Here is an 8263-nt window from a genome sequence, read left to right as displayed (position 1 = left end):
ATGGCAAGCAATGGGTTCACTATGCATAACTATTGTTGCATGCAGAGTGAAGGATCGCCAAACACAACTTACCAAGGGCAAAGGGTAACTTATTGAAGGAAGCAACCATGCCACAAAGACATTATGTTTAAAAAATTGTTGGGTAACGTGTTTAAGAAAACTGACATCATATTAATGTAATGGCCTCTCATTGATTATGCTGAATTAAACACTACATTCCATAATTGGGTCATTATGCAATAACTATTGTTACATGCAGAGTGAAGTATCATCAAACACAACTTACCAAGGGTAAATGGTAACTTACTTAAGGAAGCAACCATGCCACAAAGACATTATGTTTAAAAAATGGTTGGGTAACTTGCTTAAGAAAACTGACATCATATTAATGTAATGACGTCTCGTTGATTATGTTGAATTAAAGACTACATTTATTTTTGTCAAATTTCAACAAGGGACGAGCGATAGAATCTCTTACGTGTTATTGATTCGGGGTGAACTCTCCTGTCATTGAGTGGGGGTGAACTCCCTCACGAAACTGATGCAAGAGCATTCAGCTCAACAATATCATTGTATCTTAGTAGACATAGGGGGTCTTGTATTTTCAAGGAAGTTGGTTTCCTATGTTTTGAATTAATGTAATTATTAAGGTTTTGAGTGATTTTAATGAGAAAAGCTAGAATAGGGATTTAATAAAGTATAGTGAGGCATATTAGCAAATATTCTCGAATGTAGGAGAACATGAGAGAATCAGGGTAGTTGAGAGATTGAGAGATTTTAGAATTAATTGTAAATCTTAGATTATGAGCTAATTCATGATTTTGTCGATTGGAGAGGATTATTAGAGATAAGGAAGAGATTTTATAGTTTTGTTGAGAACATTATGGATCTAAACTAGGAATTGGTTGTAGAATCCTTTTGTATAAATGTAAGCCTAAAGGCATAGTCAAGTTGGTTAGCTAGTTAGGCAGGTCAAGTTAGTAGTTAGAGGTTTAATTGTAAGCCTATGGGCAGATTGTGAAACAGAGGCCACTGATATTGGAAATCAGGCCTAACAGAAGAAACTGCGCAAATACTTGTTTATTGATACAAACAAATCAATTCTGAGTTCATGTGTGCGTGTCTTGAGTAATTGAGATATTGATTATGTATGATCTTGAGTTATTCTGCGTAGCATAGGTTACATGTGCAGAACCAGAGGCAACATACAAAGAAGAGTAACAGAGTGGTGTTACATCATTGTACACATCGATAGTACAGGAGGAAGCCTTTAATGTATCGGTGAAGGTGAAGGAATCCTAAAGGCGCAAGCGGAGCTAAGCTTAGGAGGAAGTTGTGATTCAGAATAGCGAAGGACCAGAACTCTAAAGAAAAGGAAACCACAGAAGAGCATTGAAGGAATGGCATAAAATGAAGTAAAGAGAAGGCAAAGAAATGAGGAACGATGCACAGGAGTCGTTGGATCTATAGATCAACGAACAAGGCTGAAGGTGATGGGAGACCAAGATTAAGCTGTGCCACATAAATAAAAGAAATGAATGGTGGACATTCAATCTAAGTACTTGCAGAAGGTGAAAGTCGGGAATCCTGAATGCATGTTCTATTGAATCCTTTGAACTTCGTGATTGTGATAAAGGGTGACCTTGCATGTAAAGGCTAGGTTTGATTAATAGGCACGGTTAAAGAGTTAACCATAGTTGTTATAAAGGTTAAATGGTTGAGATATATGGTTCCACATAGAAGGATTACCAAAGGGTCAGATTGCAGTTAGTTATTAACTCGTTCCGCATGAGACCAATTAAGGGGCCTTGAACCTTAAGTAATGAAAGTTTGACCAGGCAGGTCTTTGAAATTCCTGGGAAAGATGGGATTATGCATTTTATATGCATACTGTGGGTATCACAGGTTTTTCCTGTGTCATTTGGTATCGGAGCTGAATTGTGATTGAAACATTTGATATTTAAGCACAAAGAAATTCTGTGTGAAAATTTCTTTGAAAATAATTTATAACAGGGTTATGTTTTAAAGGTGTGTATACATGTGAATGGTGATGAAAGGAGGCAAGAGGAGATTAGATTTTAATCTGACAGACAGTAAGCACACAGAGATAAAGTACAACAGAATATTGGGAGAACTTTTAGGTGCAAGGGAACATAGGACAATCCATTCAAACTGTGGGTGAATGGTAGAACAATATGGTGTAGAAGTCTTGAAGGTGAGGTGATTTGTTTTTATTTTAATCTGATTTGAAAATCGGAGAGTGTGTTGTCTTTATATTGATACATAGGTAGCAACATAATAAGGTGAGAATATTGTAGCAACCTAGAGCAAGGAGTGTTCAATTGGTTCCAGAGGAAAGAACCAGAGAGATGCTAAAAGACTGAGCTCAAAAGAGAGAAACTTAGTGAGGCATATGTAGTAAGAAGGAAACTTGTTACTACGGAGGTATTTTTGAAACTCACAAGAATATCATAAGGGAAATTCCATAGAGGATGTCGGTAGAATTGCTAAGTAATGAAGGAAGCTGATAAGACTTTCTAAGTGAAAGAAGAGGTGGGAAGAACCAAGTATTTCATTGTGATGGAAATACGAGAGGACAGTTGTGTTCTTAGAAGATGCAAATGAGTTGAAACCTAAAGGAGTAGAGAGAAGTGCTCAAAAGAGGTTCCGGAGATAGAGAACCAAAGGCTTGCCAAAATACCAAGTACAGAGAAAAGCTTGGTGAGGTAAGTGGTAGCAGGGAGGACTTGTTGTTGCAGAGGCTTTAATCCAGCTCATAGGGAATGAGTGAGGAACTCATAGAGATGGAGGAGGAAATGACTAGTGATAGTCATAACAGAGGTTCTGAGGAAGACCATAGCAGAAGAAAAGTGGAGAAGGAGGATGCCAAGGCAAATGGCAAGAGGATGAGTCAAGAGAAAATTGACAATGAAATTCCTGAGATGAAAGAACAACTCGATGCATTAAGGAGAATACCAGAGGAAAACCAGAGACAAGGTTGCGTCTTGAGGAAAAAGCTAGTAAAGTGGCATAAGATATAGAGAAGGATACAACAGAGGCAAGTAAAGTAACTGATGGGAAAACTCAGAGACGCTGAGTTGGAAATGGAATTTTCCATTTCTAAACCAGAACAGGGTGAAATTTTGGGTAAAGATGAAGAATGGAGATCAATGAACTATTAGGATAGTTCAGAGCATCATACTAAAGTGTTGCAAAAGGTAGAATAGACACTGAGGTCTTATGTTTTTAATTGTAATGATTGTTTTGTGAGTGCAGGTTTTGCAGAGGATTGGCAGCCTTATGAAACTGTCATGAAACTTGATAAAAATTACCAAAGTTCAGAGGAGAACTTGGATTAGCATATTGATGTAGTGCAAGAGGATGAAGGGTACCTTTCAGAGGATAAGTATCCTAGAGCAGAGTATGATGAAGAATGACTCTTGAATGAGGAAAATATTGAATTGTTGCAGCAGAAAGAAATTATTGATGAATTGATATTTGGGACTGTTACAAAACAAGGACAATTCCTTGTGGGAAAAGGAGATGAAGATCAGTCTAAAAAACTAATATGTGAAACGTTAGTTGAGGTTTTTGAGCCGTACATTTTTCAAACTGATAATTGTTATGTGAATACAGGGATTATAAGTGTTAAACAAGAACTTATTTCTGTGGAGATGAATGAGAGAGAATTATCTATGGAAGGCAATATGATTGAATCGTTGGGCAATAGTGACTGTGTAAAGGATGAAGCTAGAAATGAAGAGCATTGTGATAAGAAACTTGTTAAATGTAAGGATGAAATTGAATTGCTAGAGAGAATGCTAGGAGGAAATGGCAATAGAAAAGAAGTGGTTATAGAAGTACTTAACAGTAGCAGAGGGTATTTAAAAGACATGGAGATAGAAGAGTGTTTTGGTTCACAAACCAATAATTTGTTTGCAGGAACAAGGCATAGAATGAATGAGTGTGATGGTGTGATAGAAGAAATTGAACATAAGTTATTTGGAAATGAAATGGAAGTTTAGAAGCAACCAGAGGATAAGGATGTAAGGGTGGTCGTAAGGAACCAACAACTACAAAGCGAAGGTAACCAGCAGAAGATTAAAGGCAAATTTAAAGAAGAGACTATGTTAGCTGAAAAAATAGTAAAGGATCATCATTCCATCATGATGATAGGCACAGTGGAGATAAATAGGGAAGTTGTTGAGGCAATCAATAAAGAAGAAGGAATAAACTCTCATCAAAGGATCAGTGAATGGGACACAGAACTGGAGCTACTGGAGAAATGGCTGAAAGCACCCGTAGGGATGAAAGAAGCTGATGAAGATTGCAAAGGATATGCAAAAGAGGAAGAGGAAGAGTCCAGCAAAGAAGTGAGTTGGACATAGAAATTGAATTAATGATGGATTTGATGAGAAAAGAGTCTCAAAGGGAGAAGACAATAGAAAGAAAGAAAAGAAGCAACAGGAAAAAGACAACAGTAGACTATGAGAGCATAGCTAGTGGGAAAATGCAGCATAAAGTGTGGAAACCTAGAGAGCAACAACAAACAACCACAGAAACCAAGGACAGACTACAGAACAAAGTATTGGATCCAGGAGGACACAAATCAAAAGCACATGATCAGGAGACCATGATTATTTTCAACATTGAGAGTCTGATGCAGGAGCATTCAGCTCAACAATATCATTGTATCTTAGTAGACATAGCAGGTCTTGAATTTTCAAGGAAGTTGGTTTCCTATGTTTTGAATTAATGTAATTGTTAAGGTTTTGAGTGATTTTAATGAGAAAAGCTAGAATAGGGATTTAATTAAGTATAGTGAGGCATATTAGCAAATATTCTCGGATGTAGGAGAACATGAGAGAATCAGGGTAGTTGAGAGATTGAGAGATTTGAGAATTAATTGTAAATCTTAGATTAGGAGCTAATTCATGATTTTGTTGATTAGAGAGGGTTCTTAGAGATAAGGAAGAGATTTTAGGGTTTTGTTGAGAATATTATGGATCTAAACCAGGAATTGGTTGTAGAATCCTTTTGTATAAATGTAAGCCTAAAGGCATAGTCAGGTTGGTTAGCTAGTTAGGCAGGCCAAGTTAGTAGTTAGAGGTTTGATTGTAAGCCTACAGACAGATTGTGAAATAGAGGCCACTTATATTGGAAATCAGGCCTGAGGGAAGAAACTATGTAAATCCCTATTTATTAACACAAACAACTCAATTCTAAGTTCATGTGTGTGTGTTGAGTAATTGAGATATTGATTGTGTATGATCTTGAATTATTCTGCGTAACATAGGTTACAGGTGCAGAACCAGAGGCAAAATACAGAGAAGAGTAACAGAGTGGTGTTATGTCTTTGTACACATCGACAGTACATGAGGAAGCCTTTAATGTATCAGTGAAGGTGAAGGAAGCCTAAAGGCGCAAGCGGAGCTAAGCTTAGGAGGAAGTCGTGATTCAGAATAGCGAAGGACCAGAACTCTAAAGAAAACGAAACCACAGATGAACATTGCAGGAACGACATAAAATGAAGTAAAAAGAAGGCAAAGGAATGAGGAACGATGCACAGGAGTTGTTGGATCTATAGATCAACGAACGAGGCTGAAGGTGATGGGCGACAAAGAATAAGTCATGCCACATAAATAAAAGAAATGAACGATGAAAATTCGATCTAAGTACTTGCGGATGGTGAAAGTTAGGAATCCTAAATGCATGTTCTATTGAATCCTTTGAACTCGTGATTGCGATAAAGGGTGAGATGGCATGTAAAGGCGGGGTTTGATTAATAGGCACGGTTAAAGAGTTAACCACAGTTGTTATAAAGGTTAAAGGGGTGAGTTATAAGGTTTCGTGGAGAAGGATTACCAAAGGGTCAGATTGGAGTTAGTTATTAACTCTTTCTGCATGAGACCAATTAAGGGGCCTTGAAACTTAAGTAATGAAGGTTTGACTAGGCAGGTCTTTGAAATTCCTGGGAAAAACGAGATTATGCATTTTATATGCATACTGTAGGTATCGCAGTTTTTTCCTGCGTCAAAAAAAATCGTTGGTTTTTCCCTTCTGGATTTCCAGGGCATATTGGTGTCCACTTGTGTGTTTATGTTATTTTGATAATATTTCTACCTTAGGCGATGTTGAAACTTACATCATCCAATGTGCTATTCACAAGCGTGATTAAATGAACAATGTGCATTATGTTAATAAGTTGCGTTAATGGTTATTACTTCATGACATTTGGTATTCTTTTTCTGATTGTGTTGGATTATTAGTTAACAAGTATTGGATAAGTCATTTCCGAATATTACATTTTGGTAAAACTAGTAAAAAAATATTTTTGTGTAAGGGAGGGAATTGAACCAATGACTTAACATCTAAGAGTGATCACAAATAGAGGGCGGGCAGGATGCAATTGAAGGACCACAAATAAAAGACGGGAAAAAGATTGCTATATATATTTCTCCACCCCTTCACAAGCGGAATGCGGCCAAAGGTGCTTTACGTTCTCCACTCACTGCACAATCTAATTGAAACGGAAATTTATTATTTTGATGCCAAGAGACCGCGAAGGAGATTACAGCAGGGTAGAGCCTAAGCATAAACATGAACATGAACATGTTGGAGTTGATTCGCCACCATTTGCTGGAAGTGGAGGACGAAATGGATACGTATCATCCAGGAGGAAATGATCCATCTTTTCATCGTCTTCAGTATCTTCCCCCAGAGTGAGCTGGGAATATCTCCATGGCACTGCCACCGCCACAGCAAGTGTTTCATGCCAAAACAGCGGCAGCAGATCACCATCAGAAGACAATGAGAGTTCACAATACTCTTTTGCTTCTACTTCTGAGGCGGTAAATATAAATGTGAAGCCACAGCCACGGGAGGAGCAGAGTGTGGAAGAGAACAATGGAATTCACTACAGAGGAGTGAGGAAGAGGACATGGGGTAAATTCGCAGCTGAAATCAGGGACCCCGCCAAGAAGGGGGCCAGGGTTTGGCTCGGCACTTTCGTCACCGCCGAGGAGGCCGCACTCGCATGTGACCGGGCCGCCTTCAGAATCCGCGGAGCCAAGGCCGTCCTTAATTTCCCCCTTGCTTTCGCTTCCAATTCAGAGAACGGGTAGGCCGTAGGTCACATGGGGAACAAAAGGAAGAGAGGGAGAGGAGAAACGGCCGAGGAGTGGGCGGCATGTGATCGGGGGAGCTCAGTTAGTTGAGCAGAAGCTGAAGGTATTCATTATGATTTGATCATTTTATTATTATGATCGTGAAAATGTATGACTGAGATTGAATTTGTAATAATCCAACAATTTTGTGAAAATCTATCTCCATTATCCTCTGCGAGTATCACATTGCAAGATTGTGGTGAAATAAGAAATAAAAGGACTTGCACCTCAAATTGTAAAATATTCTATCTTCCATAGTGTAATGTAACTGACATCGACATATGATCAATATAATTAGATATTAACGCACATCTAAAATTTAAATTATGTATTTCTCAAAAATATGTCAAGTAAAGGACCTGTGTATTATCTTTCCTGGTTGAAGATGCGAAAGTAGGTCTCAAATGTTAAAACTGCCAAAATTATCAAATCGCTATATGTGGAATACTGGAGATTTATATTCCAAATATTCTTTTGGTTATCGCATGCGATTTGACTCTCAAGAAGCTTTCTTATTTTTAATGATCATCACATCAAATATTTTTATGTTCAAGTCCGGTTAAACTAATTTTTGACATCGTAAAATAGTTAGGGAGGGTTTAAAATATAATCCATATAATAGAGGTGCGTATCGGCAACGTGGGCCCCTGGGATCATTTTATGGTTACAACCAAGCTGATTCACAGAGTTTTATGAAGTTAGAGGACTACTTTTGCTTTGATTGTAGGCTTTTTACACTTAATAAGTATGAGCCAAAGTTAACGACAGTCATGATTGACTAAATAAGGTGGGCAAATCTGTCAGTAACTGGAGCTTTAAACAGAAATTACCCGCTGCCCCAGGCGCAACGTAACATGCAGCTAGTCGTGCAAGTTAATAAAACACATAGCCAACTGTAACGAGATATGAAATAACCAATATAAATAGGCAGATGAGAACTTATTGTCAAATATTCCTTTCATGTCAGATAAAACTTGTGGCTCTTTGATAAGTTTAGGCTTACGGCTATTTTATTATGAACAATTTTAAAATATGGATTTTCACTTACACATACATTTCAATATGTTCTTTTCCTCGATGGGGAAGATCTATTTCAA

General features: G+C 37.8%; 1 pseudogene; it reads left to right on the top strand.

Moving 5' to 3' along the window:
- The first annotated feature begins 4166 nt into the window (after positions 1-4166).
- Positions 4167-7331, top strand: LOC149257703 (uncharacterized; annotated as a pseudogene).
- Positions 7332-8263: the final 932 nt, after the last annotated feature.

The sequence above is a fragment of the Pinus tabuliformis genome, chromosome 6 (assembly GCF_031772625.1).
Source record: "Pinus tabuliformis cultivar Carrire ecotype Pingquan chromosome 6, CPIR1, whole genome shotgun sequence".
NCBI classification, from domain to species: domain Eukaryota; kingdom Viridiplantae; phylum Streptophyta; class Pinopsida; order Pinales; family Pinaceae; genus Pinus; species Pinus tabuliformis.
The sequence above is the reverse complement of the archived record's forward strand: the minus strand, read 5'-3'. Positions and strand labels throughout refer to the sequence as shown.